This window comes from Peromyscus leucopus, chromosome 10 (genome assembly GCF_004664715.2).
Source record: "Peromyscus leucopus breed LL Stock chromosome 10, UCI_PerLeu_2.1, whole genome shotgun sequence".
NCBI lineage: Eukaryota > Metazoa > Chordata > Mammalia > Rodentia > Cricetidae > Peromyscus > Peromyscus leucopus.
In genome coordinates, this window is record NC_051071.1 from 9,428,093 (window position 1) to 9,455,923 (window position 27,831).

Below are 27,831 nucleotides of genomic sequence, written 5' to 3' on the forward strand. Positions count from 1 at the left end.
AATTTTTTTTTTACAGAAAAAGCACTGTTTAACTTTAAGGTCAATATGACAAGGCTTAAACAAGAAAGTTAACAACATCACATGTCATTACTTACCCTCCTTCAGTCATTACAGACAGATCTTGTTCATGTGATAGCAACCAGCTTTCTAGTTGGCTTCATTGTATTTGCTATATGTGATAAATCTGGAAAATAAAGGTGATGGTAAATAACTTCTGAGTTTAAACTGTAGAAGTGATGTTTAGTATCCATTGCCAAGTTATCAATCATTCAATCAGTCATCGACTTCTCTCTCTCTTTATACATTGTTTTCTTTGATCACAGGTACTATGGAAGCCCACTGCTGTGCTGCAAGGACTTCCCTGAAGGAACTAAGGCTTCCAGCCAACAGCTCCTAGAGACCTAGTTACTAATGGCCATTTTGGGTGACCCACTGCCCCAGCAGAGCCTCTGTTTTCAGCCCAGCCTTCAATAAACACAGACTTTACAGAAAACTGGCCTGCAGTCTTATGAAGTTGGATGAGCTAGAATCATCCAGTCAAGCTGCTTCTAAATGTCCAACTCCTAAAAGCTATTAAAAAAATAAACATTTGCTGCTTTAATCTGATGTGCTCTACAGCAATAGGTAAGTAATACAGCACAAGGGTTCTTTGATATTTTTTCTCTGTTTTGAGGCTGTCCAGGAATATTTTAACATAATAATCCAGACAGCTACCTCCACCATAGCGTTAATGTTGGCAGGAGACAAAACCTCCTTCTTTGATGTGGTGGTTTGAATGAGAATGTTCCCCTATAAGTTCACATATTAGAATGCTTAGTCGCCAGAGAGTGGCACTATTTGAAAGGAATAGAAGGATTAGGAGGTGTGGCCTCCTTATTGGAGAAAGTATGTCCCAGAGCCATGGACACCTGCCAAGAAGGGCTGCAGATGGGGGAGTAGAACCAGCCCAAGAGAGAGAAGTGTGTCCACATCGACAAAGCTGAAAGGAGTAGAAGATCTGAGGAGAGCTTTGACATCAGACATGGAGATGCAGATTCTGGAGATGGCCTGCCGGTTTTCAGTCTTGCTTTGATCCACTGTTTCCTCACTGTGTTCCCTTTCCTCCCTACATTGGAATGGTAATGTAGATTCTGTGCCAGTGTAGACTGCAAGTATGCAATCTGCTTTTTGGTTTTTCATTTTACAGGGGGTGACAGTTAAGAGATTGCTCTGTCTCAGAAGAGACTTTGGACTTCAAATAGTGTTGAGGCTGTGAAAGATTACTGGCACTTTTGAAGCACAGCTGTATGCATTTTTTCATTATGATGTGGCTATAAGCCTATGGGAGCTAGGGGATGGAATGTGGTGATTTCAATAAGAATGGACCCCATAGGCTCATATATTTGAATGCTTAGCCACCAGGGAGTGGCACTATTTGGAAGAACTAAAAGGACTGTGAGGAGTGGCTTTGTTGGAGTAAGTCTGCTGCTGGGGTTGGACTTTGAAGTTTCAAAAGTCCATGCCAAACCCAGAGTCACTTTCATTCTCTGTCTCTCTCTGTCTCTGTTCTCTCCTCTGTCTCGTCTCTGTCTCTCTACTCCTCTCTCTGTCTCTCTAGCTCTCTCTCTCTCCCTGTCGCCCATTATGCAGGTCTTCTGAGCAACCAGGACATTATTGTGTCTCAGCATGCTACATCTAGATCTATCCTGCTCTACGATGACCTGAATTCCTATTAATCTACCCTTATTCTATGTTCCATCTTGCTCTACTAGTCACTACGTGATAAACATGCTCGTTCTGCCATTCAGTTGCGGCCTCTGTTAGGGGTTAGAATTTGATTTTCTTATTTTAATAGAGCCTCTGCCTATTTTGTCTCTCTACTTGGGTAATTCTCTCAGATCCTCTCTGAGCATGTGCGACCAGATGTTGACAAGAGAGAAAGATCTGATGACATAAGGGTATCCAGAGCCTTTCTCTCCTATAGTAGGAAGTGCCTGTATCATCTGTTCCAGCTCGCAGGGAGTAGATACGAAACTGGTAAATAGCCAGACGTATTTTTCATTATTGAATAGATTCATGCCGAGGTTAGGCTCCAATCTGTGGTACTCACTTCGCTCTCTCTCTCTCTCAGTGCTCCTTCGTCCTCGTCGATCTACCTCTGTCGTTTCATCTATATACCTACTACTACATCTCTACAGTGTGCTCTGATAAATAATTTTGAATATTGAGGGAGTACTGTCAGCAATGTCTAAGCTTACTGCTTCAAGACACCTTACCTTGCTTGCATACATGGACAATGGTGATTCCCTGGCACATTACACATTGAACATAAGATGTAGAGGACATAGATTAGCGTCCTGTAACAACTATTAGAGAACAGAGTAAGGAGGTCTACGCCATGATATGAATATGCTATAATTCCATATATAGAAGTATGATACAAAGTCATGACCACATGACGTCCTGAGCCGCAGTTCTCAAATGTTAGTTCCTTCCTAGGTAAGACAATAGTAAATTAAATTGATGTGAGAGATCTTTTTAGAAACTAAACATTGTGCGTCAGAGGATATGGTTCCAGAGCGCTGAAATCTGTGTGCACCCCTTGCGCCTTTCGTAATCATAGACATACAAATTCAGATGGTGCGGCGTGCGATCTGTACGCTGCAATAGTTACGCAGGGTAGGATATGATTGGAGCTCGTGACTTTAGATTAAGTGAGGTGCACTGACTGTGAAAGAGAGAACAGGGCGAACATTGGGTTGGGAACAACATAGTGTGAATGCTAATCGTTGTCTCCATGGATCAGAAGCCCCATCTGTGAGTAAATTCAGTATGGGGCGAAAGAAATACATACTAAGAATGGTGGTATCTCTAGTTTATCACAAATATGGGCACTTATTTCCTTGGTGTCTCAAATAGTTTCTTGGGTCAAGGAATAGATTGTGGCATGCTGTCTTTCTGCTCTCTTGCTCCTCCAAATAAATTCTGCTTGTACATTCAAGCTTAGATTAAACGAGTTTACAGCTTTTCTCATGTAAGTGGGTTTACTTTCCTAATGCAGATGTGTGGTCATACTACAATAAGTTAGCCGTAGATAAATTTGGGCTACTACTGGACATAATATGCCTGGTTTTGCTTTTGTTCTTTTCTATTTTGTGTATATTTAGATTGGACTCACTCACAGCTCACTTATGTTACAGATTTGCATTTATCTTCTTACATGTTACCTAAATAAGTATTGCTTCACTATATCATTGTCGCAGAGAAGAAAGATAAGTGCGAATAATATACATTCCATTGCTTCGTTTCCAAAACTCATGGCTTCATTAATGTTGTCTCCCTCAAACCAAGGAGGCATAAACAGGTTATTTAATAACCCCACTACCCAATAACGAGGGACAAAAGGGGTGGGGCCTTTATCACAACTAACAAATATTCATTGACTCATAAGGTGATAATGATATACATAAAAAATAGGCAAGCAAAAGCCTGATGCAAAATAGCATATACAATCGGTGGAGCGGTTAGGGACATTATCGTGTGGTCTACTGGATCCCACCCAAGCTAATGCTCAATTGTAGGTGATATATGTATATTCCAGAAGATTATAGACCATATATGCGATGAGAACTTGGGATAATACAGACCTTGATGTCTCTATTGCCCTAGAACTGTAATATGGACTTCCAAACACTCATCAATACAGCAAGAGTGCATATGTCAAATTTGTTAGGTTTGTGTAAACGTGGATGGGTCAGTGATCTTTCATGCCTTCGCTCATACTAAGACGATGTCAGAGCGTCTACTGTCAGGCTTGCAGTCTCATCATGGTTCTCGGGTCTCTGGTCCTTCTCTAAAAGTTGCAGTTGATATTGAGAATATAGGTGGATATCTTCTCCCTTCTTCAGCAGCTATATGTACAGACTCGATTTCTGAACCAGGCCATGTCCTTGTTTAGGCTTGTTTTAGTAGTCCAATGTTGTTTGGGGGACTCTTAGTTAGCTCGTGTCTAGATGGAGGCTTCTTTTCACCCATTACTGAAAGTAGGAGACCCTAGTCAAGCAGCCTCACTAGTGCGTAACTCGCACTGAATCTTTCTGATTGCAGTATAGGCTTGATAACAAGTCTTTATATGTACCCCTCTTGTTCCCCGTCCGGAGAACTCTCCTCCTTGCCCATGTAATGGAGGCCTGATATGTTTTCTCTTAGCTCGCTCTTTAGTGAGAGATAGATTACTCCATCGCCCCATTGAGGATGAATGCTGCCTAGCCACAGCTTGCGTGTGGCAAGTGGGAATCTCGCAGTCTAGGTGAGCAAGTGTTATTTTTGCTCTTGACACCAAAAGTGCTAGAAGATTCGCGTGGCATGAGGAAATGGCTGCAGAGAGGAGAGCTGATTCTCTATCCTGAGAGTGCGTGTTCTGGCGCTGCTGACCTCCTCTAAGTGTGGTTTACGTGAGTTCGCTTTGTTAGCATCGCCAATGCCATTCCTCGTGCGTATACATTGAGTGCGTTCGGTCGTCTGTCTCGCCTAGCTCCCGCCTCGGAATATCCAATATGGCTGTCACACTGAGCACTGTAGAGTACGCTGGTCGTGCGGTCTCATATAAGTATCTATATTTGGTGGTAGTAATGAATATCGTGTGCTCTGCTCGTTGTTCTACTTTTCATGTGTAAGCGCTCGAGTGAGTCATATCATCACGTAGACAGTTAAGGCTCTACGTCGATTCGATGCACTCTCAGGATATCTAGTTGGACTCACGGTTTAGGAATACCTCTTTCATATAAAAGTGTATGTGACCATAAGACATGTGAAAAGTGCTTTAACCGGACAAACTTAGCATAGTATATCGTTTGACAATTTCGGAGTGCTGACGATAGTAATTATTAAAGCTTCACTCTAATGCGCGATTGGTCGTCTATGAAGCCTATGGGATTCTATGGGGAGTGCTAGAAATGTGAATAAGGAAAGTATTCCCAAAGGCTCATACTCGTATTTCGCCAATGGAACTTACGTTGCGTTACGAATCCAGCTGCGACATATTCGGTGTATTCTCAATCTTATTGATTCGCACACTAATTACTTCTCCTACAATGGATTATACGTGGTCTGGTGACTTGTGAAATTAATGTATGTCTCCGAGGATAGTGGGTTTCTGCAAAGTTTACACAATAGTACGCTCTCACATATGCCTAAATAACTCTGGATACGTGCCACTCCTCTTTGACCACGTATGGAGACGATACAGCTCACCTGTGAAATAGCGTGCCTCTCAATTTACAGAGTTAGTGCATTATTCCACATACAATAACTAACAATTCATAACAGTGCTTATAATGCATGCATCCATATTGATATATTTTTAATTATTAACGATGCGAGGTCCTGCGAGCTTATATTGTCACCCTACTGAGATCGACAATAAGCACATCGTCTACTAGAGGCTCGCTTAGAAGTTCAACAGATGTTATCAGGACAGAGATGCAGTGCCGAAAAACACAAATTTAATATCACAAGAGGAAGAACAGAACTACCATCTGTTCGCGTGTAGGTGCGTGCTCATATGACCACTCAACAAGTGATCATGTCTTACTGGTACAAGGAACCACCCGCTATAAGAATATGCTCCGTTGTAGGCACTCTTATCCCAAATATCTTCTCTACTTAGAGATGCGAAAGTGAGTTTTTGTACTGACATGTAGCACTCTATTGAGGAAGTGAAGCAAAACTTACAACCACAATTCTTTATCTACACAAGCATGTAGGGCTCATACTCGCTGCAAAAGTCTCTATAGCTAAGCACTTTAGACATTCAGAATTAGATTCCATATACTTGTGAAATTTCATCTCATGCCAGGAAAATTTTCCATTTCTACATTATCTGTTATGAAGAGTCGATGCGTTCTAAGTGTGTCCCCTTGAGTGCTCCATATGTCCATGATTCTTTAGAGCCCAGTTCCATGCTCTGTGCCTTCTCATCGCTTCGAAGCGCAGTCAGCTATGTGAGACTACAGTGTGGCCAGAGACCATGTGCGATTGGTACACTCTCACATAACATAAGCTTCTCAAAAAAGTGGACTGCTTGTGCGCGCTGATCTGAAAGACCTCCTCCTAGTACTTCCGACACCCCATTACTCTATATAACTTTGAACAACAGCTCATTTCCCTGTGATAAGAATTTCCCCCTCCCCTATTTAATGATATGCCATATCTCTCATACTATGTCCTAGTTATGAACCTAATCTTATTCACTCTTATATCCAACCTGTACCATAAGTAACATCTTCCTATAAACTAATAATAAAACTATCTCAATAGACGTCTCTAAACCTAACGCATGGAGGAATCTAGATACTGCTCTTAGAAATAGCATATAAATATCTTATCGCATGGAATATTACCTCGTGCTATGCCTTGTTGGGCTAGCTTGTGTGCGTAGTGCGAGAGGAAACAAATGAGGTGTGGAAAGAAGATACTATGTGTGTCTGTGGCCGCATGGTATTCTATATAATGAGATTGCAGTGATCAGCCGAGGAGACATATCAGTACTCACTCACACTACGGTGTCTGCTTGCCTAACATTGCACACTCTGTCTCGTTAGTTCTATGTGAAGATGCTCAGATTGATCTGAAATGCTGCAGGGATCTTACATTGAAGAATCTACACTCCACGAGGAATGATCGTGCGAAAATTCCAACAGAGCAATTACTTGATGAAATAGTACACTCATGATCTGCCTCTCTTAGTAATTAATATCAGACTAGCTAAACCTGTAAGGATGTTACCGAAGGCGCATAACCCAGTCCTCCATGCGGGATGAGAACAGAGTGGGGCGAAGACAATACTAATGAAATTCAGACTAAGGACAGAATAATGAAGTGAACTGGAGCTGGATTGGCTCGCTTCCTACCTATGGCTTTTCGTCTTTTTGGTGTGTGAGAAGTAATATGCTACTCACTCAACTGAATTATCTCGACAGTATCATCTACTCTCCCTAATGTCCTCACTCTATACTACTCCATTTCTATTTCTACCCCTTACACCTCTCAAGCCTTATCTATGTATCCGGTACATACAACATATTTATTTCATTCATATATAAATTACCATTCGATTGATATAGCTAGTGTCTGCGCGTATGGAGCTCATTGCATAAAACTAGAACCCTGTCTAGAACTGGCGAAGAGGCGTGTGTGCAGCTCATTCTCGAGGCTCTATTTCTGAACGGTAATAAAAAGGTGAAAGATGCCCTGTGCCGAGCACACCTGTGCGTGTAGAATGAGCAAGGAAGCGCATAGCTAGACAATGTATAGGGCCAGAGAGAATGGACCAAAGTTGAGAGCAGGTGCATTTTGAGGAGCTTTCATAGTTCTAGGCCTGCATTCTGTACAAGTGACCTTTGTTGTCCTCACATAACTTGATATAGCCTACCTCTGTGCATAATTCATATGACATGAATTGTCCTTAAGATATCAAAAACAAGCTTCATGAGACACTCATCATCATACGGAAAAGTGAAATACTCTCTCTTAATGTCTACATCATATAGATGGCTTTTCCAGCAGATCTCTCCTGACGTACATAAAATGGTGCAATACCTGGAAGGGTCAACTCTTTCTATTAGCTTCACTCCACTTCATGAATTCGTATATGACTCAGGTCATAAGGAAGCGAAACAGTCTTAGACCCTACTTGTAGAGACCTGCCCCCTTCCTCTCATTCACAGAAAATCGCCCATGGCCTTGAATATAGTTTATCTGATGGTTTAAATTACATAAAGTAATATTCTAAATATTAAGGCTCGGTAATTCGCGCTCATATAGATCTTAAAGCCTGCCTCTGGTGCTACTGTCGTCAGAGGACAAGCACTGTTAGATTTCAGAGTGTATCCTCTCTTTCCATCCTTTCCCTACTCCACTCTAGTGCCGAACTCTCGAACGAAGTGTATGGCGAGAACTCCAGTGCTGTGAACCAATGCTCCTCATTTTCTACTACTCGATCCCAGAGAGTTAGGGCATGGTGTGTGTACTGACTATGTGATCGTATATGTATTGGTAGCCGTGAGCAATCTGCCTCTTCTCCTCTGCTGCTCTCAATCTCTTACTGATGCACAAAGTTGACGGTATTAGCAGACCTCTGGCGCAATTAAGCGAGCAGAAAGAATCCCCTATCCACTGCCCAGCACAATAAAATATATACTAGGAGAATGTTAGACAAGTAGTTAGGAGAGGTATGTCGCATCACAAGATAGCCAGTGCCGCTTCCAAAATTCATAGATCAATGTTCACAAATGTCCCTTTGTAGAGATTGAAAAGAATAGTGGGCAATTTTCACAGCACTGATTGCGCTTGTCATGGCCCAAATGTATGTACCTATGTCATCGAAAACACAGCCGTGACTAAAGAGAAAAATAATAGGAAAAAACATAAAAAAAGAATATTCTAACTTTTTCGACTTTGCGTTCTCTCTAGCTTTCTCTAAGATAAATATTTTAGTGCTGGGGCCAAGAATAGTAGGGATTCATCAATGCTCTGCTATTGGCCAGAGGTCTGACTCCAACTTTGTGCATCAGAGAGAGGAGGAGAAGGGAATCTAGTAAAAACTTTCTCCCTGGCAGACACACTCAATTGGTGTCTGAAATGAAAAGGTTTCCAACACTGGATGGCTAGAGGGAGGGAAGGAGAGAACAGAGAGGAATCTTCAAGCTCTCTCAGGCTGCTATTCAAAGCCGATGTCGACCTTAAGATGAAAACCACAGTAATTTCTCTGGGGCTTTAAAGAAACTGCTTCCATAAGTTTTGTTGCTGCAGAATTCATAATTTAAAAGCTCTTTCCATTTATTCTGAACTAAATTGTGTGAATAAAGAGTATTTCTTCTTTTATTTAACTGTATCAATCTTCTTTTCTCAGGGTGGTATCAGTTCTGCACAAAGTCTTATGCAGAAATACAGTCTATCACAAATAACACTATTTATCTTTTCATTTTCTCCTCTCTGTCATTTCCTGGTCTGACAGGATCATTTACCAAATGTCCCCACCCCACCAATCTCTCCTACTTCACTGTTGTTTCATTCAATGAGCTACAATCATTAAACATTTATTGAATGAAATATATTTGTATATAAACAGATACATAGATAAGTAAGTAGGTAGATAGATAGATGATAGATAGATAGATAGATAGATAGAGATATCGATAAGTTGATACTCAAAGATTTGTTGAAGGAGCCACCTCATCATTTTTTATTGAATTCATGGAATTTCTGCATGTCTCAATGCATGGAGACTGGTTCTCTTTCTAAAAATTTAGAAGTGATCATAGTGAAAAGGGCTTTCATTCTTTTTTCAGTCCTGTGACCCCCAATGAATCTGCTTGAAACTCATCTATAATAATGAGCCCAATAATGAAAGGAACTTTTGGACGAAAACATAAAAATCCCAGAAAGAATATTCTACACTTTCTGTTCCCAGAAACTCCCACATGCAATAGTATTCTATTTAATCTTTCTGCATAACTATTCTTGCCTGGGAGAATTCTTTAGCTTATAGAAGATGTTAACTTATGGTACAGTATGGGGGAAAACAGTAAGTGATCTCATAAAAAACTCACATAAAGTTTGAAAATTTTATTATGCAGTAGGATGGGTGCGGATAATGAGGTTTCAAAAGGAAGCTTCCTTAAGTTTTTGAGTAGATCCAGGGTTTGCTTTCATACCCAACCAGACATTCCATAACCATTCATAATATTAGTGGAATTCTGGCAAGATGATTAGAATATGAATCTGAATGTCAATTATTATTGGTTAGCCACATCTTGGAAAGATGTGTGGTGCACTCCAAAAGGACACACAAGCCTTCTCACAGTAAAATTGGAATTCCACACTTTCACGTGGTCTTCTACTGTCATGGACAGAACCCACAAGAGTTCTGTCCTTATTGGTTCAGATCTCAATGAACTCAGGCTGTGTCTTGCTCAGTTAAAAGCTGGACTCACGTAATTATAAGTTCCTTTCTTTTAATGAGTAAATGATTCAACACTGGAGCAGTAACTGAGAGCTGCATACTCGTCCACAGGAAAAGAGAGAGAATTCCAGGTTTACTTGGGCTTTTGAAAAACCTCAAAGTCCACTCCCAGTGACACACTTATTCCAACAAGTTCACACCTAATCTTAATCCTTTCAAATAGTTACACTTCCCTGTGACTAACCATTCAAATGTATGAGCCTATGGGAATCTTTCTTATTCAAATCAGCACTCCCTAGAACCCATAGGCTTATAGCCACATCATAATGAAAAATACATTCAGTTGAACTTCAAAAGTACCAATAATCTTTCACAGTCTCAACACTTTTTGAAGTCCAAAGTCCAAATTCTCTTCTGAGACAGAGAGCAATCTCTTAATTATCACCGCCTATAAAATCAAACCAAAAAGCAGATCACACACTTCCAAAATATATTGACACAGACTCTACATTACCATTCCAACAGGTAGAAAAGGGAGCACAGTCAGGAAATGATGGATCAAAGCAAGACACAAAAACAGCAGGCCAACTCCAAACTCTGCATGTCAAAGCACTCTGCAGAATTCCAGCTCCTTTCAGGTCTGTTGAAGGCAACATACTTGTCTCTCTCTTGGGCTGGTTCCACTCCACATCTGCAGCTCTTCTTGGCAGGTATCCCATGGCTCTGAAACCTCCATCATCTTGGGTCTCCAAGGCAATCTAGGCTTTACCTTTACAGCTTCACACAATGGCTTCTGTAGGTCTCCATGCAGGGAAACCCCTGACACACACCTGGCCTCAGTGGCTTTTCTTAGCTGCTGAGAGGGAGATTCCACAACCCTTTCTTATATCCTCAACTTTAAAGCCAGAACCGAACCATGTGACTGAAGCTGCTAAGCTCTGCTGTTTGATGGGGCTGAAACCTGACCCCTCCTTTAATTACATTTGCATCACTTTTCTGTTGATGTTTTCCTTCACTGCTTAAGCTTTTCTTTAATACTTTTTTCCCCAAGTTGGAAGCTTAGCTTGGTGGGTCTCGCCCTGAGGCCACCACTCCCTTTAATCTATTTAGCATCAGGCTTTTCTTCCTATTTTTTTTTCTCCTTGAGCACTGAATATAGCTCTGTTATACTTCCTGGTGCTCCTTTTCTCCCCAATTTACATCTTTTCATTATAGATCTACATAAGACTGGCCACTAATCACCACACATCAGAGCCAATACTAGGCTATCTTGTAATACCCTCTAGAAATACCATTAATCCTAAACTCGTTAATTTAGCTTCAAGCAGATTTTTAGGACAAGAGCAAAAAGCAGCCACATTCTTGGCCAAAATATCACAAGAATAGTCTCTAGGCCACTTAAGTATTTTCTCCTCTGAAATTTCTTCAGCTGGGCCCCCACAGTTTAAATCACCCTTAGCACCATTGCTTTCATGCTCCTACTAGGATGGCCCATCAAACCCTGCTTAACGCATCCAATTACTTTTCTAGTCCAAAGTCCCAAAGCTTCCACATTCCTCAGTCCCTGGTACCAACTTCAGATTTGATTCTATTGCCAGGAGGAAACACCATGACCAAGGCAGCTTGTATAAAAGAAAACATTTAACTGGAGACTTGTTTATAGTTTCAGAGCTTTAGTCCATTATCATGGCAGGGATCATGGTGGCATGCAGGTAGGTCTGAAGCAGTAGCTGAGAGCTACATCCCAATTCAAAGGCAGAGAGAGAGAGAGAGAGAGAGAGAGAGAGAGAGAGAGAAGAGAGAGAGAGAGAGACTCTGGCCATGGCATGAGCTTTTGAAACCTCTTAGCCTACCCCAGTGACACACTTCCTTTAACAAAGCCATACCTCCTAATCCTTTCAAATGGTGACACTCCCTGGTGACTAAGCATTCAAGTGAGACAATGGGGGTGATTCTTATTCAAACCACCACAGCTGCCCAGACAGACAGATAAATGGATGACAGAGACAGAGAATAAATGAGGTAGATTATAGGAATTAGTTGAAGGAATTATTGATGCTGAGAACTTGTCTGGAGCTAGAGACCTAGCATAAAGTGGTGATATAAATCATGAATCCAAAGGCCCAAGAACTTCAGGGGCTGTTGGTATAAGACCCTGAGTCTAAAAATTCTGAGTTTTCAGGTGATTTGTGAGACCAAAATGAGCCATCTTAGAAATGCTTTCACCCCAAATTAGGCCTAAGATTTCTCCTTTTGGGAATGGGCCATTAGTTACTGAAAACAGTCTGTTCAGATTCCAGAAACCAGGAAGTGAAAAAGTACAGAGTCACAAGATAGTCACGAGGTAATGCCTGCCAGACTATGGAATGTCCTCTCCCTGTTTCCAGGGTAACTGACCACAGAAATGCCCACCTGAGGGCAGCCAATGAGAAATGGTGGTGGCAACCACTCCCTTAGAAGTAATTTCTAGAAGTCCCTAGAAGCAGCCAATCAGAATTGTACCTGTACTAGCACCCTAAATGATGTAACCTTGTGACTTTTCCCTTTAAAAACTGAGCTTGCAGGCAGGTGGGCACTTCCTCCAGCCTCCACTGCGCTGGATGTATTGGACGAAGTCCCTGCCTAGGCTTGTATTGCTTTTGGATATCCAGAATTAAACCTTGCTTTTACATTCCGGCATGCTCGTCTTTGGTGTCTCTCTGGGGGTCACGATCTGGGCACAACAATGATATCTGAGGGGAAGAAAAAAATAGATGTCCTAGATCTAAAAGATAAAGAGTAACCTGCCTCCTGATTGATCATGCTCAATGACAATGGTGGGGGTGATCACCTTTACCGCTCAGTGCAATGTTTAAATTAAATTGTTCCAAACATACCTTGATAGTAGGTATCCTCAGCAGAAATACTTTCCAGCTAGTCTGGCAACCTTCAACCCACTCAATACGAACATGTAAGGTTAATATTCATAATTAACCACCAGCCTTGCTTAGTCTTGATGGATTTTCTGTTTTCAATTTCATTGGTTTCTGCTGTAATTTTTTAATTTTTTAAAAAACTATTTCTTCATTTCTTTTTACTTTGGATTTAAGTTGTTCAAGTGGGATTTACATTTTTAAATTCTTGGTCTGATCATCCTAACATTCCTGCCATCCCTTGACATTTTACTTATGATAGGACGCATGGCTCTCCAAGAGTCTCAAAATTTTTCATTATGATTTTTTATAACTAGTGTGAATCATGCAACTGGCTTTCTCATTCCCTTTCTTTGTATAGGAGGAAACATGGTGATAAAGATTAAATTATGACCTAGATCTGTACATAGAGCATTGGCTCCCTATATTGACTGTCCATGAAAGCCACAGAGGAGAAAGGAATACACTCATCTCATCAGTTTCAAGTATGAACATCGGTTGGAACTTCATGCTGCACTGAACTGGAAATAGGAAAAAAAGGTAAATACATACCATCTGGGTCCCTTCCCTCAACACCATTAGCAATGACATTCTTTTTTTTTTTCTTCTGTCCAGTTTCCCCAGGACTATAATGATCTTTGAACCCCTTGAGTACTCCCAGTCTACCTCTTCTAATTTGCATTTTAACCAGTGATCTCTTTTAGACTCTGACCTGCTTCTCAAGTTGTGATGTCAAAGACTTAAACATTTCTAGAGAGCTGGTGATCATGAGATAGCTATGTTCTGACGTTCCAAGATGGTACACTATGTATCCAGGACTACTGTGGCTCCCACTCAGAAAAGTAACACTGTATACATTGACTTCTAACATGACAGAACTCTCTGACTTAACTTTCTAATAGAATTTATATTTGTATTTTGGAAGGAAATGATAATAAACATCTTAGAAATTAGAATGAATATTACAGGTGAAAATAAATGAAGCTGTGAATGGTATACCTCCCAAGTGTTTATAATAAACCCCCATTCTGAATTTGAATATATTACCTGGAAAACCACCATGTTACCATGAAACTAGAATATCCAAGCTGCCACTCTTTGCTGTGAAGACCTTAAGAGCATTAATAACTAATGTTAAGGTTGATGGGGCAGAAGTACCTTGGCAGCTTGAGGTACACAAAGACCACAGCAAGCAACAGATTTCATGTAAGAGGTTTATTGGAGGGTTGAAAGGCCATCTGGGAGCAGGAACAAGAAAGAGAGAGAGAGAGAGAGAGAGAGAGAGAGAGAGAGAGAGAGAGAGAGAGAGAGACAGAGAGAGACAGAGAGACAGACAGAGAGACAGACAGAGTGAGAGAACAAGAGAGAGGTCTGTGATGGCCAGGCCTTTTAAACGGTACCAGTATAGCATTTGGTGGCTGGCAGCTGGTGCTGAGTCACTGAAGGCAGACTGGGAAAGTGCCTGGTTTCTAACAACTAAGACAGCCCAGTCACCACTTTAGAAAAGATTACTAAAGTGAAATGGAGCAAGTTCCTCAGATAACTTGACTTGTGGGCCAAAACAACCTTAAAACCAATCAGTGAAAGCATGTAACATGGGTTATTTTAAGCTGTAGTCTAGAAGCAGAAACTGAGTTCTCTGGCTTTTCAACAACCTGTGAGATAGTGACTCTTTGTTTCCCAGACACATCCTTCTGGATCTACCATCCACCAACTCTGGCTTGCTCTAGGTAAACATGCTGACAGATGATCCAGGGACCACTGCCTCTCTAGCCAAGAGTTGACTAATGGCCCCAGGACTGAAGATCTGCAAACAGGGTAAGGGATAGGTGGATGCTTATTCATTCAGCCTCCTCCCTGGCAGTCATTGTGGGTGCACATACTCCTTTTTTAGACTCCTGTTAGCATGTCTGTGTCCCCAGCTTTGTGAGGGGCCAGCCTCTCTGGAGTCTCTAACCATAGTCCCTTCCTTTGTTCATTTAGTCTTGGGGATTACAGTAGCTCACAATGCCAGCCCCCCAGTACTACACATACCCTTAGGTTTCTATGTCCTTGCCACTTGAATTGTTTCCTCTGTTAAGTTCCCTTTTGTGTGTGGTAGTGCAGATCTGAATAGTTTCCATACTCAATAATATACCAGTGGTGGAGGAAATGCCTAAAGACTCAAAACTTAAATAAAATCCCCAAGTCTAGGGCTTTCTGAGACGAAGCAGCACATACAGAGCTGTAGTTACCTTCTGACTTCACAGACTCTGTGATGGAGCTTTCAATAGAATGTGTTTATATTTTGGAAGGGGATGGTAGTAAACTTAGAAATTAGGATGAGCATCACATGTGAAAATAAATGAAGCTATGAATGGCATACTTCTCAAGTGATTATGGTAAAGCCCCAACTCTTAATTTGGATAAATTGCTAACAACCCAACTTAGCACACCCATTTGCGGTGGTAATCATTATTTTGCTGACTAGGCTCTATGTCTGGATTGCATTTCAATAGTGAATGCGAAGCCTATAAGCATTTTTTTTTTTTTTTACTAAACATCTTCCTACTCATAGGGAACCTAAAACCGGATTCAGAAAGCGCCAACACCTGGGCTGTATTTCTAGTTGAACATTTAGGACTTTTGATGACCTAAATGATATCAAGGATCTTTGAGGTTTGTTACCAAAGCTGGCTTACTTAGAAGCTGAGCCTACTAGCTAACTGACTTATTGCCATCATGAATCATATTCCATTAGAAGACTTAACTGCAGGACTCATTCATTCTCTGCTCTTATAACCATGTGTACAGGAATCCAGCTCCAAGCACAACCTTTCTGAGGATCTACTGAATTAGCAAGCTGTAATATTGTACTATATTATATTATATTATATTATATTATATTATATTATATTATATTATATTATATTATATTAAATTAACACAAAATATATCATATTTACACATAATTTAATATGTTTTCCCCCACTAGGCACTCTTTTGAGTTGGAAGGAGCCATAGCAAATTCAGGGGAAAAAAAGAGCTGTGGTTTAAGAGTTCTAATCCTAGGTCTGTGACAAAGTATCAAGCATTTTTGAGCAGGTCACTCAACTCCCCTGGACTCTGGCTCCTTATTGACAAAGTAGAACATTTTCTAAAGTTATTATCCACACTTCAGTAGTTGGGACAGCCCCCTCCAAAGATCTGAGTGCTTATTTATTGCCTTTTGGGTAGTATCTAGAGAATACCGGACTATACATGCCTAGATATCTGGAGGCACTTGGAAGAAAGAGCTATGCATTCTGAGCATAGACACTCAGTTCCCCAGCACAATGGTGCTCACCTCTGCTCTCCAGAATCCAAATTCATCTGCTGGCTTAATATCAGCTTGACCCTTCAAGTCCTTGTCTGTTACAGGCCAACTTTGATTTCATTTTCAGCTGACTTGTCTATTTTCTTGATATGATAGTTTATAAAGAAAACTTGAAGGGATTCTGAAATTGGTCTGGGCAGTATTGTTTTAGCAGGGGCCTTGAACTTCAATGGAAGAAAGCCAATCATACATTCTGCATGTATTTCACCAGAGATGACAGTCTGTATGTAGCTAATACCCGAGAGCATGCATTCTGAAGACACCTTTAACTGGAGGCTGCTCAGATGGAGAGAAGGGCAGAGAAAGGCAAAGGAACATCTGGCAGGGTCGAGAGTGGTGAGCTGTGCCCACTACCAAGCATGTCCTGATTAAATGTTTCATGTTTCCCCCAGTCGGATACCACATATCAGCTGTTCTTTTAGGCAGAGATAAAGCCACCTTTACAGGAAAATGCACTAGAATGGGGTTAATAAGTTACACAAAAATGATTGCTTCCAAGTGCTTGTATAATTCCCTCCCTGCCTCTCTGCTCCCTCCTAACCTCCCTCACTCCCTCTTTCTATTTCCTTGGCCAGCTCCACACCTGTTAATAGAGACATAGATTTTACCCACGAGGACAAGGATGAAAATATTTTCCCTTCTACTGTTCCAGCACTCATTTTCCACACCCACTAATTCCTTGCTCATGAGACCTTCTGTCACTGGACACCCACGAAGAAGACACTACACTGTGTGCCTGCATTTTTCTTTTCACAGAGTTATTAGCTTTGCTACAGGATGAATAAACTTCACAGTGGTCCTGTCTTTTGGTGGCTTGCTCCTAATTGATTAACTTCATCTTGGAGCCTTTAGAGCCCCTGCATGTTATTTTAATATTGTTCTACCATCTTGAAGATGGCATTTACATTGTGTTCATTTCTGCTTTATCCTTAACCTGATGACATGGGTTTGTTTTGATCTCTATTGAGCAGCATAGAGCTCCACCTGTTAGCGGAAGTGCTCACCTCTGCTCTGTGCTGTAATTTTGCTGATGTACTTGCGTTGGATTCTCACTTGTCATTGCATTTACTTGATTACTGATACAGTTGGCATTATTTTTGCAGTCAGGTCTAGTGTTCGCTGTGTCCCTCTTCTCTTCAAGCTTCCATTTGATCACAAGACTACTTTACACTCTTCTCTCACCCTCAACCATGAGCTTGATTTTTTTCCTCTGGTGATCTAGAATCTGTCTGTACATTGTTTCAATTTATGTAATATGTGCCATTAATTTTGTGACATATCTCCATGACTAAAATTTTTCTATAAATAAATCTATAGCAACTCCACTGTTTTTCTATTTTTCTCATAAAGACCACTGTAATTTTAGTACAACTTAGTTATCCATTAAACACACTGTTTTATTGCATAGAATTATAATTTTACTTACATGAATCTCCAATCCTCATGTTAGATTACACAACAAAGAGAGTCACTATAAATCGTTCCATGACTTCAGGCAACATGTATGTCACTCAGGCTGGTTTTCTCCCAAACTTTTCTTACATTTTGCTGTGTTTTCCAATTGTTGCAGAAACATATGAGCAAGCAATTTTTAGAAATAAAGATTTGAGACAGAAAACAGTATTTGTATGTCTAAAATGTATTTGTTTTGTCTTTATTTTTGAAGAATGTGTAGCGAGGCACAAGATTCCAAAGTTAAAATTAATTTCCTTCCATTTGCTGAGGACATGAAGCCACCATTCTGACCTATATTGTTATGGTTAAAGCCACTGCCAACAAACAGGCACCACCAAGGCATGTCACCTCCCCGAGTAACTCATCTCATGAGTAAATTCATGTTTACTAGAGCTTTATGATTACTCATTATAAGACAAAATTCATGTAGAAGTATAAAATTATAGTTCCATATGAAATGAACATACCTTTAAAAGTAGGTGAGTATACTTAAAAACTTGGGTTGTCAGTCTGGTGAGATGGCTCAGAAGCTAAAGGTTCTTCTGCCAGGACTGACAGTCTGAGTTTGATGCCCAGTACACATAGAAGAAGGAAATAACTGACTCCTGTTGTTGTCCTCTAATAGACAGACAGACAGGCAGGCACGCGCGCGCGCGCGCGCGCGCGCACACACACACACACGTACACACACAAATAAATTTAAAATCTTAGTTATCAAAATGCAGATGAGGAAGTGAAATAAAATTATTTCATATGATTATAAAAAGTCTACTTACATATTTTTGTTTAATTTAACATCTTTACAATTTAAGACATACCCACCAATAATGTATTTCTTAATACTTTCAAAGAATGAGCACAGAAGCCTCAGGCTAGAGATAGTCACTGTAATGAGGAGACTCACAGACATGCAAGTTTGAAGTTTCTCATTCTGTAAATGTATGAAGGACATGAGTAATGAATAATGCTGTGTCCATTTCATATGCTGAGAAACTGGAAAGACATATTTATTGCCTGAACAAATTTAAGTAAATGAATGAACAAACTCCTGTGGAAGGACCCTTCTATATGCTTTGAATATATGTTGCTTTCACTGTTTGATAATAAAGCTGTTTGGCCAATAAGTTCAGGCAGCACAATCAAACTAAAGACAGAGAAGAAGGATGGAGCTGGGGAAGACACTGCCAGCCACCCAAGAAGCAAGATGCAAATTGACCAGTAAGCCGCAGGCCACACAGCGATACATAGATTAATAAAAACAGGTTAATTTAAATGTAAGAGGTAGTTAATAATAAGCCTGAGCCATTGGTCAAATATTTATAATTAATATAATCCTCTGCATGGTAATTTGAGAAGTGGCTGCCTGGTATTTGTGAGTTGCTGGTACGACAGAAACTTCCATTTATATATGGCACCTAGCATTTGGCACCGCCATCCACATAGAACCTGGGAAAGCTTAAAGAAAGATTCTAAAACAGAGCTAAGCGCAGCTTCCTAGTCTCTTGCCTCTCATACAGGCCACTGTCTGTGTACGTGAGCTGCCAGCATGAGCTGAGCCAACACGTGGAGGTTTTGGAGTTTTGCTCATATAAACAAAAAGGGTCAGAGATACACACTAACAACAGATTCAGACAAAAAGGTCTCTAAATTGGTCACTATGTGTTTGAAAAAATATGCATAGACTTTGGAGAGAGAAGAGAAAGAATATATACAAACTTAGATTGAAAATATATATTTAAAAATAATATATTCCTTGAAAAGGAAATAGATAAAGAAAATATGATAAGCCATGTAAAGATGGAAATTACACAGAGTCTGGATTCTATATCTTAATGTGTTTTCTTTATATTTTTTGACTGCTAATGAGCAAATAATAACTAAGAGAACTTGGGTTATGGAAACTATACTTATAACCACAGTATTTATTTTAAAAAAATATCTTGACTCCAAAATTTAAGTCAAAAGATATGCCACTTTGGGGGAGAAGTTGTGTTTTTGTTTCCACAGGAAATAAGAGGCTATGGATTCATTCCGGGTTAAGGAAAATCAAGTTTGATTGAGGACCCCTTTAATCCTAACTACAGACATGGGAAAATAAACCTAAAGTACCTACAAGATATGTAACATATATTTTACCTGCTCAAGCATAAAACAAAAAATTATCTTTGGCTGGCTTATATACAATACACACTCTATATTTCTATTAATACAGATATGTGTGTTAACCTTAAAAGTTCATGTAGTTTCAGAACAAGGAAACCAATAAAAATGATGGTTCATATGATCCAGCATTCAAAACAACTTCAAGGCTACTGACAGAGATGATCAAACCTCACATCCAAGACTTAACAATTACCCTAAATTTTCTCAGGGTCCCCAAAAATTATCAGTGCTCCCAATCAACAGGAAGTAGTCTAGAGAACTATGCCCACATTCCCAAAAAATAGATTATGGATGTTTGTCTTTGTTTACGGGGTTGGTTATAAATTGTTATTAGTCATAGTCAATCTCTTTCTAAAAGAAGAAAGGGGTATATTATATAAAAATGATAGGATAAAAGGGTAGATTATTGAATCTACTTTAATCCCCAAAACAGCTGTAATCTCAAAATATTTTACATTGATATGGATATGATATGGATTTAGTTTATTAATACAAATTTAAAATTAATTTTGTTATATGTATATTTCTACTCTTGTTTAAGATATGTTTATACAACTTATTTAAAATTCTAATTAATATATAATTAAAAAATATAGATTAATAGTCATTTATAAGAGCAAACTTACAGTCATGGTAGGTTTTCTAGGTAGGTAATCTTCAAAACTTCAAAGACCAATAGAATGTGGCATTTAAAATGTTTTAATAACTTAGACTTTTCTTGATGTGAGACATGTCTGCTCCTGACAGCACCGATCTACTCCAAGAGGATGATGGTCACCAAAGACACTCCATATGGAGTTTGTCTTCTTCTTGGCAAAACTGGCCTGTTGGAAAGAAATTGCCCTTGCCTCAACTGCTGACAGTAAGTATGCTGTCCAATCTAGACAAGCAGAACACAAAGAAAGGGGACTGTTGAACTTTGCCAAGACAGGGTAGGACAGTCTTTCAAATTTTCCTCTTTCTGAAAAAAGGTCTGTCAGATAGTCTAGGCCGATAAGCCAATGCTGGATTCCCCAACAACACAGAGAAACCTTGGATAACTGTCCAGGCAGCCAGCTGTTTCTGTCATTTCTTACTTTTTTTGGAAGTCACTTGTTTGTATTTTCTGCTAAGTCAGGTAATATTTTTTTCTTTCTTGGGTCTTTGATGGAGTTGAAAACTAGATAATTATAGTTATAGTTTCCATAATTATGATAAAGGATAAATTAGATATAAAACCTTAGACTCACCAAGATAGGATAGACAATTGAATGTTTTCTCTGATTTTGTCAAGTACAAATAGACTAGATATTGTAACTGTAATTCTTGCTTGATAACTATTTTATTATTTGTAATTTTATTATGTTAACTTTAAAACCTTCCTTTTTGATTAGACAGGAAGGGTAAAGTGCTATGTGAGGATGCTTCTATATGCAATGAATGCATTATGTTACTCTCACTGGTTAATAATAAAAGCTGATTTGGCTTATAGCCAGGCATAATAAGACTGAGTGGGAAATACAAACAGAGATATAATAGGGGGGAGTAGGGGGAAGTCAGGAAAGACTTGATCTAGCCATCCAAGGAACAAGATGCCAAAGAACCAGTAAGCCAAGGCCCAGATGATGATGCATAGGTTAATAGAAATGTGGTAATGTAAATCTAAAAGCTAGTTATAATAAGCCTGAGCCATAGACCAAACATTTATAATTAACATAAGCCTCTGTGTGGTAATTAGAGAAGCAGCTGCTGGGTATTTGGGAGTTACTGGCAGGGTAGCAACTTCCATTTACAACAAACACATGAATGGATGGTCAGTCAGAGAAACAAAAAAGCTGCTTCAAATGTCCCCCCCCCCCATGCATCTAACCATCTCCCCCTAAAACTCCCAGAGCAAAGATGCAGCTCTTAGCCTGTTTGAAGAATGATTGTGCTTAGGGTCTCATGTCTTTCAGGTCCTGAAATCATGGAGGATAACCCAGATTTTGAGGTTTACATAAACCTAGATAAGAAAGTGAGACCTCTAGCATTTCTGCTAAATGATTACCATCAGTGAATATGCACATGTGCACATGCACACTCATCAGTCACATTATAGCATATTATTTGCAATGAGTGCAACATAAACTAGTATTGGCATGAGATCAGATACACAAGCCAATGGAGTTAAATAGATAGTTTAGATTAGAAACACACCATGTAATTACAGCCACTGATCTTCAAAAAAAAAGGAGCCAAGAACATGGAGTAGGGCAAGGACAATATTTTCCAAAGATGGTGCTAGAAAATTTTGATATCCAAGTGCAGAAAAAATTAGACCCCTATCTTTCAATATAACATAAGCCAACCCACAATTCATCAGACTTAAGTATAAGACCTGAAACCATGAGATGCTCAAATAAAACATGGGAGAAAAGCTTTAAACATTGGAATGGGCAAGAAGGCTTCAAAACACAGGAAACAAAAGCAAAAATAGACAAAAGAGATGATATCACATTAGAAAGCCTCTGCACAACATTATAAACAGAACGAAGAGACAACCCACTGTACATCTGATAAGGTGTAGGAAGAGCGGCAATCAAAAGCAGTTCAGTATGTATTGCAATCACCTATGAGCAATAGAACTAGACAGATCTAAAATGAAGACATACAGCTGGTCAACAGATGATAAAATGTGGTTCAGGACAATGCGACATCACCCAAAACCAGTGAGAATAGCTATTAATAAGAAGACAAAAGGTACTAAGTGCTAATGAAGATGGGGAGAAAAAGAAGCCTTTGTATAATATTGGGGAGAATGTAAATTACTTTAGGCATTGTGATTAAATGGCATAGTTTTTCTATAACATTAAAAATGGTGTTTGTTTATGCTCCAGCAATCCCACTACTGGGTATATTAAAAAAATTAAACATCTGTATTTCCATTATTGCAGCTCTACTAGATATAGTGAATAAAAGAGATCAGCTGGGTGTCTATCAGCTGAAAAATGGACAAAGAAAATGTATTATATACACACACAATAGGATTCCACCCCATCAAAAAATCTTGTCCTTTGTGAAAATAAGAATGGAAAAAGAGGACATTGCAGTAAGTGAAATAAGCCAAGCACAGAAAGACCCATATGATCTCATATATACGTGGAATCTATGAATGTCAATCCCATAGAACTAGGGAATAGAATAGAGGCTGGGAGATATAAGGGATAAAGAAGGAGAACTACTGGTCAATGGGAATTAAACTACAGTGAGACAAGAAAAATGATCTCAGATACTCCAATTCAAGCAGGGTGTTTGTAGACAATGATAATGTGCTGCATATTTCTGAAAAGCCATCAGAAAGAATTTTGGATGGTTTTACCACAAAGAAATAATGCATGTTTTAAGAAATACACCTGTTTACTTTAGTTTTGACATTGCACAGTGCATATAAATAATAAAACATCACTGGTCACTCCATAAATATTTATGATTTATGTCAATTAAAAAATAAATAATAGCAGCCCAATTATTTCTATGTGATGTTCAAACATGACCTTCCCAGGGTATCTATTCCATTCCAGCAAGCACTAGTAGCTAAATGGGTCAGTATTACCATGTTGGGAAACAGCATGCCACAAGCTAAAGATGCAGCTTCAAACAGCATTAAAATCTTGCTGAATCTATTAGATTTTCAAAAGAAGAGGCCCTGTTTCTTGTTTGGATGTTGTACCTCTGTGCTATATGCCAACATGAAAAACTTATACTCAACTGATGGTTAGTCAATAAAGCTTGCCTTTTGAAAAGTCATTGTTAGTCAAAATAAATCCTCAAATTTAATTGTGTTGTTAGAGATGTCTAAGTTGTCAGAAGTCTTAGGGTTCCAAGACAAAGCATCACGCAGTAGTTCATATTCATTCAGGTGAAATGTTATTAATCATTTCTAATGGAGTAACAATGAATTTCAGGTACTGTGCTAGACTTTGATAAAAAAACAAACAAACAAACAAAAAACACAACTCCTCCCTGTTTGTAACTGTTATTGTTTGGATCCTAGATGTTTCCCCTAAGACTCATGTGTCAGATTGAAAACTAGCAAAATCTTTCAGAGGTAGGGCTCAATGGAGGAAAGCTAGATCATTAGAAACATGACCTTGAGGGGGATATTACAACCCCAGCTCCTTTCCTCTCTCTGCTTCCCCACTGCCAGTGGGCAAACAGGCTTTTTCTGTCATGTATTTCTGCCGTAATGTACCATATCACCATAGGCCCGATTGACCAGGTAGCCTCTGAAAGGTGAGTCAAGATTATTCTCTTCTACTTTTAAATTGATCATGTCAGATATTTTGTCTCCCTGACAGAGAGCTGACATGGTAGTTTTGGAACCCATTTTTCAAATATGTCTCTGGTATGCCCTGTGTGTCTTAGAGCCTTGCTCAAAGACATGTAGCCAGTTAATGATGGAGTAAAGGTTGGGGCAGATGCTTCCTGCGGGTAAATGACCTGAAATCTCTTTATACAAGGAAAATACTGAATGCATTAACTAATCTTTGAATTGAGTTCCAGAATATTAAGAACAATAACCCAAATATTCTGCTCCAGTCTCTATTGCAACAGTAAAAACTACTAACATTAAGTAGTCCTCAACAAGTCTCAGATATTTTTTTATCTCTTTATATTGACTAAATAATTTACTTCTCAGAGGAACCCAATGGAATGAGTTATTGAACCCATTTTCTAGCAGAAAATAAAAATCTAAGACACTGAGTTCATAAGTAATTTTCCTCCAAAATAACAGGGTTTAAATCTTGCAGAAGGCTCTATAGTCTTGGCATTTTCCACAGTGGCCTTTGGCCACTAGGGAAAACAATCATTTATGTGCCAAGGCTCAGAAAGGCTTTGGAATTGGGAACCCTAACCCACATTTTCTCTTTATCTTTGCTGTTTTCTCCCCATCAGATTTTCTTGGAAAATCTGCATATTTAAATTCTTATTAATTTGAAGACCTCTTCCCATGTCTATGCCAAATAAAAGGCATTATTTGTGAGCACAGTTTCAATTCTATTTTTAAAAGAGTGCTTTTAATAACCAAGGATCTCAGGATCCCACATATCCATTTAGTTCTTGCTACATTTCTTGTCAGAATTTCAGGTTTTAAAGGACTTTGATGTATACCCAGATAACTGTGCAGTGTACTATAAGAGTTGAGACTCCCAGAGAACCATTGAACATTGTTTTATGATACAGCTGGATCCTGACTGAGGTGCCTCTGTTTCCCAGATCCTAAGTTCATCAGATTAAGTGCTCTAAAATCAGAGGTGTGCTGTTAGTTTTATATTTTAGAATATTTTTATCATAGTATTTGTTCTCTTATAGATACTCCATTTTTCTAAGAAAAAAATTAACAATTTCAACATACCTTTCTGTACTGGGGATGGCCCCACCAAGAAAAAAGTGGCTCACCAATCTGGAGCAAAATATAAAATTTTTAGATGGCGAAATTTGCTTGATTTATATATTTTACATTCTTAGGAAATTGAGATATATCCTTCTTGATGCTTACCTCTTACAGCTCCAAGCATTGAAATGAAAGAATGAACAAATGCAACCTAAGGGTAAGAAATGGGGAGAAAAAAAAAAGGAGAGAGTTGGAAACACTCTACAGAGTCTACCCAACTATCATGCGCCTGCTCAATCCTGTTTTTAGTCCTGGAAAATTAATAATACCATGTTATCTCCTTGCTTGCAGGTTAAAATTAGAAACATATTGGCAACTTGACAAAGAAGAACATGGACAGTTTCCGAGTGGCAAGCAGGTCTTGAGTGTATTCATATCCCATGCATCCCATGCTCAGTGCACAGCAGGCAGCCAGGGCTCTGCCTGACTTGTTGCATGTATTACTATTAATAACATGTCACTAGGTGGGAGAGCTAATATCTGTCCTTAGCCTGTCTGCATTCTCTCAGTATTAGCAACATCAAGGGTCATGGGCATTAATCTCTGATTACGTTTAAGGTTGATCACAAGGAAAATTCTTCTGGCTCTGAGACTGCAATATGAGCTAGAAAATGTCCCAACAGTCAGATTTCTATACCAGGAGAAAGAAACTGTTTTCTGGAATATCCCAATGCACTGCAATAGAATAAAACAGGAACAAAACCAAAACTCTTCACATTGATACTTTCAAATGTTTTGTGTGATGATATCTTGTGTACCCTAATAATCTTATCTGGGGATCAGGGAACAGAACAGCCACTAGATTAAACATAGAGGCCAAGACAGTGGTGGCACACACCTTTAATCCTATCACTTGGGAGGCAGTTCAAGGCCTTGGGAGTTCAAGGCCACACTGGGCACAGAGTCAGGCAGTGGTGGCACACACCTTTAATCCCAGCACTTGAGATCTCATGCCTTTCCCTGGGAAGCACACACGCCTTTAATCCCAAGAAGTGACATGGCTGGGTGGAGAACAGTATATTAGGCATGAGGAGAGAGGAACTAAGCAGCAATTCAACTGAAGCCCTCAGGAGTGAGGACTCAGAGGATTTCAAGCTGAGGATTCGTGGAGTTGGTGAGGTGATAGCTGATTGCTGTGGCTTGTTCTGTTTCTCTGATCTTTCAGCTTTTATCCTAATATCTGGCTCCTTTTTTTTTATTATTATTAATAAGACCTTTTAAGGCTTGTGTTGCAGATTTGTTTTTATATATATTTAGGAGACCCATACATTCCAAAACAAGCCTTTTGTGCCTCATTATGAACTACTCAATGGTGAATTTCTTCATAAAAAATGAGTGTGACCTAAAAATAAACGTGTGCTCTATAGGAGAAGCACAAATCCAGAGAAGGCTCTGGTGGGGAAAGGATAACCATCCCAATGCACTCACGACCCTTTCCTTTCTTTCATTTAAAAAAGCAATTTTCTTCATTCTTCATAAATCCATAACAATGAAATGTGATAATATCCATTCTCATCTTCCCCTCCAGTTCTACCAACATCTTTCCAAACATGGCCCTCACTCAACTTCTTGTCTTGTTCTTTTTTCTTTTTCCTTTCCTTTATTTTTATTTTTATTTTTCATTTATTTTTACTTCATTTATTTATTTTTTTGAGACAGGGTTTCTCTGTGTCTTCCTGGCTGTCCTGGAACTCGCTCTGTAGACAGACTGGCCTCAAACTCTCAGAGATCTACCTGCCTCTGCCTATTTGTTTTTTGTTTGTTTGTTTTTTGTTTTCTTTTGTGTAGGCAGAATTTCTCTGTGTCTTGGCAGCCACTCCCAAATAGCCAACAGAAACATAATATTAACTATAAATGCTTGGCAAATAGCTCAGGCTTGTTGCTCACTAACTCTTACAACTTAAATTAATCCTATATTAATCTACATTCTGCCACATGGTGTTACCTCTCTTTCATCTTGCACATCCTGTTTTCTCTCTGTGTCTCACTGGCAACTCCTCTGACTCTGTCCTTCTTCTTTTCAGTGTCTTTAGTCTTGTTCTCCTGCCTAGCCTTATCCTGTTCAGTTATTGGCCAGCCAGCTTCTTTATTAAACCAATCACAGTGACATATATTTCCACAGTGTAAAGGGATATTCCAGTTTTGCTTGTTTTTTAAACTTTTATTCTTCTCTTTCTTCTCTTATACATTACTTCCTTCTCTCAGTTTCTCCTCCCTCCTCTCCTCCTAGTCCCTCCCCAAACCCCATCTTTCCCCATCCACTCTTTCTCCATTTCCCTTCAAAACAAAAGAGCAGGCATTACAAGTTATAATAAGAAAGACACAGACCCTCTTATCAAGGTGGGACAAAGCAACCCAGTCAGAGGAAAAGGGTCCCAAGTACAGGCAAAGAGTCTGAGACACTCCACTCCCACTGTTAGGAGTCCCACAAAAACCCCAAGCTAAACAACCTCAGCAGGTATGCAGTGACTGAGGTTTATTGTTCTAGTCTCTGTGTGCCCCTATGAGCCCTCATTAGTTGATTCTGTGGGCTGTGCTCTCATAGTGTCCTCAACTCCTCTGACTCCCACAATCCTTCCTTCTCCTCTTT

General features: G+C 39.4%; 1 long non-coding RNA gene across 2 annotated transcripts in view; it reads right to left on the bottom strand.

Moving 5' to 3' along the window:
- The window catches only part of LOC114697959, a 50,354-nt gene that overhangs the window by 15,110 nt on the left and 7,413 nt on the right, over positions 1 to 27,831 (bottom strand). For both annotated transcript variants that reach the window (XR_003735281.2, XR_005092284.1), the window contains exons 2-4: positions 25,347 to 25,392; positions 25,203 to 25,250; positions 96 to 184 (exon numbers count right to left, since the gene is read on the bottom strand). This is a non-coding gene — a long non-coding RNA (uncharacterized LOC114697959). The remainder of the gene's footprint in view (positions 1 to 95; positions 185 to 25,202; positions 25,251 to 25,346; positions 25,393 to 27,831) is intronic.